This window comes from Dermacentor albipictus, chromosome 1 (assembly GCF_038994185.2).
Source record: "Dermacentor albipictus isolate Rhodes 1998 colony chromosome 1, USDA_Dalb.pri_finalv2, whole genome shotgun sequence".
Taxonomy (NCBI): domain Eukaryota; kingdom Metazoa; phylum Arthropoda; class Arachnida; order Ixodida; family Ixodidae; genus Dermacentor; species Dermacentor albipictus.
Window position 1 is genome coordinate 90971587 of NC_091821.1, and position 12226 is coordinate 90983812.

Below are 12226 nucleotides of genomic sequence, written 5' to 3' on the forward strand. Positions count from 1 at the left end.
TGGATCAGAGAGCAAATGGTGATAGCTAATATTCCAATTGGCATTAAAAGAAAAAAGGGGCTGGGCAGGCCATGTAATGTGTAGGATGGATAACTGGTGGATGATTAGAGTTACAGAATGGGTGCCAAGAAAAGGGAAGCGCAGTTGAAGACGGCAGAAAACTAGGTGGGGTGATGAAATGAGGAAATTTGCAGGTGCAAGTTGGAATCAGTTGGCATAGGACATGGGTAATTGGAGATCGCGGGGAGAGGCCTTCGTACTCTAGTGGACATAAAAATAGGCTGATGATAATTATGAATTAAGACACTCGAACCCATGACCTTTGGTGGGAGTCGAACCCACGCCATTTGGTATTAAATAAGGCAAAGCTAATTAGGCCACTTGAACCTGAACCTACAACCATTCGTAGGAGTCGAACCCATGACATTTGGTGGTAATTTAGGCAAATTTAATTATGGCAGGCGAATCCACCATCTTTTGTGGAAGTCGAACCCATTACCTTTCGTGTTAAGGCAAATTTAATTAAGGCACATTTAATTAAGACAGTTAATTAAGGTACTCAAACCTGTGGCATTTGGTGTTAATTAAGGCAAAGATAATTAAGGCACTCAAACCCACGACCTTCGGTGGGAAACCTCTACCTTTGGTGGGACCAAATTTCAATGGCACCACAATTGATGGTGCCACCATTGATGGTTACACCCATGACCATTGACTCTTAAAAAAGTTTACAGCCTTTGGATTCTATCTTGTCCCAAAACAATAATCATCATCTGCCTTGCTTGCATTTCTTTTCTTGAAAACTCGGTGCTTGCGATACTTTCCTGTTGAGAATACTGTGTCAGGCTGATAATGCACAAGTGGTTCTTGACTTTGAAGTACCAAGCTTGCACCGTTTAAGAAAGGAAATGCGGGCAAGAGAAATGACGATTATAATGGTGGGACAAGATACGACTCAAAGAGTGTAAACTTTTTTAAGAGTGTTGGTGTAGTCAAACTCACGGCCTTCGGTGTCAATTAAGAAGAAGGTAATTAAGGCACAGTTAAGACGGAGTTAAGGCACTCGAACCCATGACCTTTGGTGGGTGAAAATAAGTAATAGGAAGTAACAATGCATTCGAATGAGAATTTCAAGTAATTTAATGAATGTTTCATGAGTGCGCAGGCTTTTGCCTTCATAATCTTTAGCGTATACTAAAGTGATCGTTAATTTTTTTGTTTTTTGCTTCCATAGCGATGTGAGGAGTATGGAGCATAGAAATAGGTTTTCATAGTAAAAACGTAGACTTAACAGAAAAGACATCATTTTTGTCAAGACCAACTCAACACACTTTGTTGAACAGTGCGAGAAGAACGGGATTCAAAGGACTTCATTTTTTGAGTCACAACCGTATGAAGAAACTGACAATGAAGCCAGAGAAAGCATAGGGGGAATGAATTGTTATGTTTAATTGAAATGTTGAAATAATTAGGTAAAAGGAAATGAAAGCAGAAGAGATAACTTGCCGCAGGTGGAAGCTGAACACACATCTTTTGCTTATTGTATACGGTGCTTTATCAATTAAACTACTGCAGCGTTTATTCTCCTGTCCACTTGCATGGGTATTTGTGTATGCGTACGTGGTTAACCCTGAGAGTGCTGGCCAGTGCTGTTCACTGCCAAGATGAAGGGTATGGAACATCCTTTTAACTGCAGCTATTTCATTTTCATAGTATGTGAGCTTACACGTAGGTAACTGGCCAATAAACCCTCCTATGCTAACTCATTGCATCAAGGCTGTTAAACCATGACACTGTGGCAAGCTGCAGGCGTCCAGTTAACACCATCTGAGCTTCCGACATCAAAGCTCTTCGTAGTACCTGGTGCTTGAGGCATTTGAAAATGCAGCTTTGGATCACCGCAAAAAATAATATACTACAATTATATCTGTCTAGGTGCTTAGTTTCATCATCAATCCATCTGTCACCTACCTAGCACGTATGTTCCAAGGTAGCAGCTTCCTTTCTTGCCCATTACGGAGAGTGGGATGAAAATGGATGCACTCATAGTCACCTTAGCTGCCGGCCACAGTGACTTGGAGATCGTCACCTTTCTGAATGGGACAAGTTCCTTTGTATTTAAGGTCAGAAAAGAGCTCATATGGCTTCTAATGACAACGTGTCATTTCTTGCTAAGAGAAGAACACCAGGGTATCTACCATCCGGGAAAACCGGGAAAGCCAGCAATTCTCAGGGATTTTGAATAGACTGGAAATACTCAGGGAAAACTCAGGGAATTAGTGCTTCTACCTGGGAAAATTGGCTGTAATTTTATTGAAAGGGAACGAAAGTCGCGCTAATGCTGGCTTGAGTAACAGAGAGGAATCGTAACGAATCGTCTTTTGACGCCGGGTCATCGGCTGGAGGAGTTGCCAGTGTGCAGTCGACGACCGATTTTCTGGATGCCCGATTTTTGGGACATGCCCGATAATTCAGACGACTTCGCGATGCCACTACATGCTCCATAGAGTCAAAGTATAAGACCTATGAAATTTCGGATGCAAGAACCCTTCACTTTCTGACTTTGTGCACTTCTTGCCGTGACCGCAGGTCCAAAACGGCATTAATCAAAGCCACCACGCCGCCATTTTGATTACCTCACCGCCTCCAAGCAGCGCTCCCGTATGCAGATCCGCTGGCAGGCGTGGCCACCACCACGGCAACACTAGGCCTAGCTACTTCGGCGTTCGCCACTGTTAGGAATGGCGCCAAATCATCCTTTGTAATTCTTGTCATTGGCTTCGAAGCTCGGAAAGCACGGCGCGCTGCATTATGCCTGTTTCGAACAGTAACCTTCGGCTCACAGCAGTGTTGTGCCATGAAGCATACGTGAAGTATTGCGGTGCATTAACAAGTGTGGGAAGGGGCAATTGTCACGGGACTTGGTATATATTCCTTAATTACACACCCGTGCACCCGCCGTCTCCTGTCACAGTACCAGCACCTGTATGCCTAATAAGTGTATTGGGAGGCCTTCAGAGAGTTTTCTCGGACGTGTCTGTGGCGATTTGAGCCCTTAAGGGCAGTAAAAGATATGCATTCAATTTTTCGTACTGCCCAATTTTTCGGATGTTTCTGGGGCCCCTAGTGAGTCCGAAAAATCAGACGTTGACTGTATAACTGACCAAGAGGAATGCGCGGCGGAATGAGGAAAAGAACAAAAAGGACGGACACAATGAGGAATGAATGGGAAATTAAGTGTGCCACCGCTTCTTTGAAGGAACTTGAGCTCAAAAAACGAAGTGGTGACTGATGCCGAGGTGCAAGTGTCCCAACGAATGCAACACTGAGGCGTTGTGCATGGGCTAAGAGTATGCCAGGACAGTTGAGATCGACTTTCCAGCTGTTGAGAGAGAATCTCACTTGTGACATTGTTCAGGCCTCATACCAATGAGCTTGTTACGAGTTGATAGAAATAGTTTATATTCAAAAATATTTACTTCTCTATGCATCTCTTTTTATTTATATTTGAAAATGTTCAACTTGATTTGCAGTGGGCTTTACCATTTCTTTTAAAGATAATTTATTCGCTGTGCATTTTACTAACCCCTCCTTTCTGTTCTTTTTTTGAACAAAATAAACACTGCTACTCCTTACTATTCAAACTGGATTAAGTCGTTTTTCATTTATTAACATGCTTACTAGAGAGTGACAGTATTGGCCGACATGGTGTCAGCCCATCTTGACATAAAACTAAGTTCTGTGTTACTTAATGAATTTTGCAAAGGCACTCAGGGAAAACCTGGAAAACTCGGGTAATTTGGAAATGTCAACTTGGTAGACACCCTGAAAACACTGCTATTGGTTATGCATCATCCAGAGGGTTCAGTTTTAAAATTTTAGAGTTTTACATGCCAAAACCACAGTCTGATCATGAGGCACACCATAGTGGAGGACTCTGGATTAATTTTGTTCAGCTGGGGTTCCTTAACGTGCACCTAAAGTTAAGTGTACTGGTGTTTTCACATTTTGCCCCCATCGAAATGCGGCTGCTGTGGTCGGGATGGCTGGGAAGCACTGGAGGACTGATGGACTTGACAGGCCTTCCAAGTGCTTAGACTTGCTCTCCGTGAATATGAAGTGTGTGGCACAAACGAAATACCTTTCTGAATGCTGCAGGGCCACCACAGTTTTGCTTATGGCTTCCCCTCAAGGGCACCAAAGGCGCCAAGTGAGGGAATGAAGGATGCTATCGAGATGGTTAGCAAGCTGTGGCACAGGTGGAGACAGTGATGTCTGTGCATGGCTTCTGTAAACAGCGCATCAAAAGGGAACACTGCTATAACAACTCAAAAGGAAGCAGACTGGTTTGCAAGGCTCACAGTGATGTGCTTTGAATGTTAAAAATAAAATTCTGAGGAAGTACATGCCAAAACAACAATATGGTCGTGAGGCAGGCCCAAACTTTCCTCATAGAAGCTACATATACAGCATACCTTGACATGGTGTGGCATTGATTCAGCACTGCAGAGGAGTGTATACACCCTGTCTGTCTGAAATGTCCATGCATTCAGCCTGTTGTGCGGCCTGCAGTTGCTAAAATAATGTAATAGCACTTGGCTTTCACAAACGTGAAGATTAACCAGATTGGAAAGCTGTTCAGTCTACAAAGAAATGGCTTGAGTATTGGCGGCAGACTTGAAGCCACCTAAGCTGAACAGAGATGATGTGCCAGTACATACTTTCTGATTTTTGATTTCTTCTGTAGCCAGATCTGTATTTTTTCTCCTCCTATAGATCTCCCGCTACAAAGTAAGTCTCATCTATCATCAATAATCAGTGCCATCAGGCATCCAGCTATGATGAAATGGCTGCCCCAAGTGCTGTTGCCATTTATCATGTTGTAAAGGGCTAGTTTTATTTGACAAGTTCCATCAAAATCAGCTATGTTGGTGTCTGCAGAGTTATTCCTGTTGTATACAAACTGTTTTCACACTTTTATCTGATGAGCTGTTTGGGCCAAAAGTCTGGCACAAGCAATGATCAGATTCCCCAGTTATCAAGCTAGAACAGCGGTAAAAAAATCTTGCCATTTTTAGTACAAGCATGCATGCCCATCTTTGTAGGTACAAGGCTGATCAGCTGATAGTGCAATGCTTATTGTTGGCCCCCTACTCATGTGGCCATCAAACGAAAATTCTCCCAATTGCATAAAATTGTGTACCCATCCCCCTGCCCCCACCTGAAAACAAACATTATATTCACCATAACCAAATGTGTGCCTTAGTTATAGTCGTTTATGTTCTGTCTTTCATCAGACATGGTTTCTTTGCTGCTTGTAATACCTTTGTGCCTTCCACTTACATTTTTGTGTGAACAAAGGATACTGATGAGAGAAATTAGCGCAACAAAAAACAACAAACACTGGAAGGGAAGATGAAGAAAAGTGCAATGGAAGACCAACTAGCCCAAGAATTTATCCTTCTAGAACAATGGACACTTTTGTTGAAAAGTGTTGCCGCAGTTGTGACCCAGTGGGTAGGATGCCCTACTTGACTGTGGGAGGTGTGGGGTTCTATAATCACTGCTGGGCGCTCACCAGTTTATAAGATGGGTGCATGCAGCCCCCGGCCAGGCATCTGGCTTTCCAAGGGTGCATTGTTTGGGAGAAGTTTGTACAAACCACTATGCTTGCAGTGCAAGAATGAAGGCAAACAAAACACCACACAAAACTCGAAAAGGATAGTTGCCAGTTCCAATTCAGCAATTTCCCATCAAGTGGGTGTCCTTCCCAAGCGTGGATCTCGCGCATTTGCCAAGCACTGGGCTGAGAGCGAGCTTTTACCTGTTTTAGCGGTAGATACCTGGCGGCAGGACTTGTCTGCCTCCCACAACAGTGGCAGGAGCTCGACTATTTTACCATTGCTCTAGTGGAAAAGGGGCACCAAGAGACCTTTCAAATCTCCCTGGGCCCCTTTTTTGAAATGAGAACCCCTACAGACAACCAGTTGCTGGGCCAGAGGACATCTCTGTCCATCAGAAAAAAACCTGTGGGTTTCCGGTTCCACTGGAATTCTATCCAAGTACTTCCTGCATACGAAATAGACGCTCTACCATTTTTCTACTTCTGCGGTTACTGTTACATTTACTATTACTTTGCCTACTACAGATGGCCTTGTTTCCACCTTCTCCACCTGGTACATCAGCTTGCACATTCCCGCTTAGTTGTCTCTGTTTATCCTTTTGTCTCCCTCTAGCATGCATGTCTTCCTGTTTGTGCCAAACTTCTGTTGACACATTGCCCCTGAAATGGCTGAAGGATTCATGATAGTGCCCAAAAGAAAGGAAATGAATATGTTTCTGTATTAGAATATAAGCATAGGGACCTGCATTTTTGGGTGAAACCCTATTTTTCTCCTACATTTGCCCTTTCGTAAAGGACGATGAAGGAAAATGTTACAATACTATCAAACGCTGCCCACCACCTTGTGTAAGCAAGTGATGAAGATGTATTATATTATTAATATTCTGAATGTATGAATATTGTATATTTATTTTATTTCACTTATTATACATACCTACATCACCCAGAGACGTTCTAGAGGGGTACGAAGCTAAAAAAGATGAAAAAAACAACAATGGGTAACTGAATTCAACAGGCACAAATATCGGCAAGCGATCTCACCCGCGCTTAAAATACCACATCATTGCCTCTTAGATTTGCGTGCGCTGGCAGCTTTTCGTCTGGTCGTGCCATTCTCATGGAGAGAGGTAATTTCAGTGGCGGGCGTGCCCGGCTCCTTCTCTGCACCGTGGCGCTCACACCCGAGGGCTTTTGATGCGTCAAGGAGGTTTTTGTGTGCTTCAGTACTGTTGCCGAGGCTTAGATGAGGCAAGAAAAACAGGATATTGCACTGCTATATGATCCCTTACTGATTAGGAAATGACGGCTGAAGATGTATGAGGGGCAAAGCATGTGCTGGTGGCTATTTATTCTGAAATGTGTAAATATTTTAGAGCGCAGCATTCCTGCATTGAGCGTCTGTGTGCCTCGGCGTTCCTCATAAACGAGCAAACAAGCACAGCAAAGGATGAAAGAACAAATGCAGAGCACAGTGGGTGATGAAAGATGGCGATAGTGAAGAGAGTGTGAGGAGGAAAGTGGAGGAGGAGGGTGCAGTGGAACCATGAGATGGAAAACGGAGGAAGAGGGTATGGTGAAAGCGCAAGAAGAAAAGTGTAGTGCTGTGCAAGACAGGCTGTGCGGCGACGATGACTACGAGATGGCGCTGGAGTAGCGCGCGTCAGACATATGAAAACAAAGCACCACATGAGTGGAGGTCTGTCTGTGGCGGTTGCTGTGAATTGCGCCCACACGTAACCCATGCACTGCCTCTCGTGATCTTCCGATTAGTGAGACAGTCACGGCACATTTCACTCTGTTCATAACCTGCCACACGTGTTCGTACCAGCCAGTATATGGCGAAATGAAAACATGTATAGAGCTGCGCTCAAATTTTGCATTAGGGATTATCGTTTGCATCTCCTACTGCAAGCCGGCCTTCGCTACAGTGTCACAACCAACTATGACCGCTGGATAGATTCCACAAAACACTGCTTCAATTCATACACAACACACATCAGTTTTCTGAACCATATATGTATACACGTATGTATTTTGTCACGTATGAGTTTGTGCCGCTGTGGACAAAACGATGTTGGCAGGTGAAGAGGAGATTGAAGTGTCTCAAAGATCAGTTGATGGTGTTACCCTGGTCACTGAGCTACATCTTTAGAACTGTATATATTCTAAATACATACAGTTTCTCCCCGTAACTATATATATATATATATATATATATATATATATATATATATATATATATATATATATATATATATATATATATATAGGAAAGACACAATGAACTTTTTGGAAGACTTCTTTACTTCTTGACGTTTTCGGCTGGTGGACCAGCCTTCGTCAGAGTACAGTCACCCTGTACTGTGACGAAGGCTGGACCACCAGCCGAAAACATTAAAGGGACACTAAAGGGAAACAATAAATCAGTTTAGACTAATAAAGCATTGTTTGAGAACCCTGCAGGCAGTCATTTCAAGAAAATAGTTTGAGTATTAGACGAGAAAATGAAGGTCAAAGTATCAGTATTTGAATTTCGCGCCGAAACACCAGCGCTGGTACGTCAGCGGGACGTCAGGGATTCCAAAGTTTGTTTTCACATTTGGGCCGCGTTGGCTGAATAAAGGTTCCCGAAACTTGGCATGTTTAATCTTTGGTTCCTTTAGAACACAATGTACTCAATCTGTACCGCTATATATAATTAGTAGGCCCTAGAAGATGCCATCAAAATCCATGACGTCACAGCCCCCAGGTGCGTGAACTTAAGTAGGCGTCGCCACCCATATTTCGTTCTTGTGCTTTTTCTGCCTTACCAAAGGTCTTATCGTTGTAAGAGTGGTGTTTTTGGTGTTGTAGAACGGTGATTTACTGATGCAGAAGAAATCAATTTTCACTTTAGTGTCCCTTTAAGTAAAGAAGTCTTCCAAAAAGTTCGTCGCCTCTTTCCTACGTATGCTACGTCGGGTCCTACAAGCTGAACATTGAAGAAAACCCATATATATATATGTGTGTGTGTGTGTGTGTGTGTGTGTGTGTGTGTGTGTGTGTGTGTGTGTGTGTGTGTGTGTGTGTGTGTATTTCTTGCACTTGAAGAAACTGCGCTGAAGTGACATCGTTGTATGAGTATATACGAGACCTCATAGTAAGAGACGGTTCAATTTCACAGCCCGAATCCTCTCGGTGGTGTAATCTTCCTTCATGTAATTGTCGCATACTTGGCTATCACTAATACCGCTTTGCCTGTCCGGCGAAACTGTTGCCTCTCTCTCTCTTTCTTTTTCTCTTTTTCCTGCGAGTCTGAGTATAAGCACTCATATGCATGACTTCTGTTAATTCTGATTTCGAGTGAATTCGGCTTGGTCTCATTTCGGTTACTGAGTGAATTATATGGGGTGCTCCAACTATCATGCACCAAGACTTAAAAAAAGAGCAGTTGTGTTACTCTAAGGAAACCTAGTGCACATTGTTTCCAGTACAGTGTAGTAGCTGCCTGCAATTCTTTCGTTATTGAGATTTAATTCAGGAATCGCAATTAAGTATCTAACTCGAGAAGTACTGTCCTAATTTTCAAAGTGTCAATGAGGCATTTGTAGGCACCCCAAAATGACATCTGACTGCGGTGTTTTCAGCAACGTACTAATTCCATACCAATTTTTCCGACTGGCAAAAAACCTCGCAAAGTATGAAAAATACCATGTGAGTGCGCTCCCACCCGCATCATAAAGCAGCGCCCGCAAATAAGCTGATTCAAAGCGACAGCATTGCCTGTCACAAACCCAAAGAGGCAGCGCATCACGTTGATAATGGTACGGAAGGAGCACCAACAGCAGGTTTCGTGGCTTCGCAGCTATTTTTTCCTCTCATTTCTCTCAAGGCCGACTGATCACATTGATAACAAGAGCCCCTTGATAAAGCGCCCGAAGCGGCGCTCTGTCCACGCACGAAATGTGAAAAGCAATGTAATAGGCAGAGAATGTTTCAAAATTCGGGCTTTGCTCGCACCGCATTGAAAGAGTGCGCACGAAGGTATATTTTGCACCAGGAACTTGCTTTGGATCAAAGTCAAATTAAAGGGAGCGTTTTATTTTTCACGAAAGTATATACGTGCTGAAAACAGGTTCGTGTCAAAAAATAAAAGTGAAATAAACAGACTGGACAGGGACCAGCATGTAAAGAAAAGGCAAAGCTGATGTGTTCAAAGTAAATATACCACTTCTAGATGAGCCAAATTGGCATTCAGAATGTCTGGACAAAAAAAAAAAATTAAAAAGTTTCAGTACGCTTTTATTATCTGTGATTTCGTAAGCTCCGTTAAACAGCAGCCTAGAGGACGTGTTCGAATAAGTCTCCTTTTGCAGCTATGCAGTACTGTGTCCGTTTTATGACACCTTCAGTGGCTTTCTTGATGACCGACGCCAGAATTCTATGGCAGACATCCGTTATCCTTGCCTTGAACTAACCTGACGTCGGTCGCACTAATGTAAGCGCAATCTTCCACATAACCCTAAAGAAAGAAATCGAGTGGAGAGAGGTCAGGGGACCTAGGCGGAGAATTTACAGGACTGTGCCTTCCAATCTGTTGCGCATTAAAAGTTGCATAGAGCCAGTTTCGTGCTCGGCTGCTGCTTTGTGTGGGTGCCCCGCCTTGGTGATACCACAGACGTGGAATACGTGACAGCGGGACTTCGCTAAGAAACTCATCCACCGCTCCTTCAAGGATTTCGTTCATGTAACGCTGTCCAGTCAGTGTGTGATCGAAGAAGATGGGACTGGTTATAGCACCGGCGTAAATTCCGAACCACACATTGAGTGACCACTGTTACTGGTGCTGATTGCGCTTTACCCAGTGTAGATTGGAGTCCCTCCAATAGTGTGCATTATGCAAATTCACTTAGGCGTTTCTGTGAAAATTGGCTTCATCTGTGCATATGATGTTGCTGAAAAAGTCTGGTAACTCATCGGCTTTTGTGAGGATGCAATTCGAGAAATCTAGACGATTCTACAGGTCCCTATCTTCCAAGCAGTGGTGCTGGTTAAGGTGGTACAGGTGAAAGGCCATCATTTAGAATCCTCCAAACTGATGACTTGGAAATTGGTACCTGGGTGGCCTCGTCCTGCATGCTAGCATGAGGCTTTGCGGCCATAAATGCTAGAACATCTGTATGTAGGCAAGGACTCAAAAATGGAGTCCTCCGTCGCTTCTTGAACCTGCCAGTTTGTCTCAGGCTTTCATAATTTCTGATGATAGTCAATGCGTTTGGTCTACTACCACACTTACATGACTGATATATATTTGCGGTCTTCCTCGTGTTGCCACTTGCAGATCCCAAGGCAAGGATCATGTTTACCTTCTGCTCATTAGAGAAAGACATGGTGACTGGGACGAAACAAAACATACCTTTAAACCTTTGCACTAACGTTGTCAATTCTCTTTTGTGGTGATAGGTTTTGTGGCAAAAAAGGAACATCCCTGCACTTTATCTATGCTAAGACAGCAGCTATCACAGCTTGTTTTCAACTAATACCGAATGCGACAGTGTACTTCGGTGGGAGTGCGGCAAATAAGGCACTAGCTCAATCACAATGTTTTTCTTTATTTCCTTTATGTATTTCGTTCTGGCTAACTCAGAGGGAGCCTGTTCAAGGGTGCTGCTTTATGATCCAGGTGGGAGTGCAGTCATGTGGTATTCTCCATATTTCGCATTAAAAAACAAAAATCAATCGGAAGAAAATTTGCACGCAATTAGTATGTCGCTGAAAATACCACACTTATATGTGCCTTGGCTGTGCCTTCAAATGCTTCATTGACACTTTGATAATGAGGATAGTATGTCTCGAGTTAGATAATTAATTATAACTACCTAATTAAATCTCAGTAACAAAAAATTACTGGTAGCTACTCCACTGCACTGTAAACAATATGCACTAAGTTTTCTTTGAGTAATGCATTTGCTCTTTTTTGAACTATTGTTGCATGATAGTTAATTGGAACACAGTGCATATATTTATGACCTTTGCATGCAAGTGACAATGTTTCCATCCCTAATAAATGTTGTAAATTATTAGAAGTGTTTTTTTTTGTTCATGAGTCGTTAGCATTGCTTACTGGAAAGAGAAGCAATACTGAGACACGCAACATTCACGTGTATTTCACATGCAATTGATAAAAGACTCTGCCAAAGGGGTCACTGAAGTTTATACTGTTTTTTTTCATGGTCAAAAAAGCACGCAAAGCAATTTGAAGCATGGTGGACCTGCAGCAACATATTCATTCTCTAGGCATAGGCTATCCATACCTTTAGAAATAATTTTTATTGGCTACCTCCATGTCCTTCAAAAATATAATAAACTTTGTCCTATGTGTATATTTACATATATTGTGTATGTGCATGGTGTTTGCACTGGAAAATTAAAACAGTGTTGAAGTGAGAAAATGTGGATGAGGCAGCTGCCGCTAGCGCTTCTAATGTGCGTGTCCTCCTATTGTCAGGATTTGCAGAAATGAAGAGGAAGTATGAATTAAAAGGGCCATGCACATTCACGCCAATAATGATGCAGTAAGCTGCAGTAAAATTTCAATTGAAAAGGTTGAGGAAAGTCAAAAGC

General features: G+C 42.9%; 1 protein-coding gene across 2 annotated transcripts in view; it reads left to right on the forward strand.

Moving 5' to 3' along the window:
* Positions 1–12226, forward strand: part of LOC135920807 (F-box only protein 7-like) — a 56697-nt gene that overhangs the window by 34626 nt on the left and 9845 nt on the right. The window lies entirely within an intron of this gene.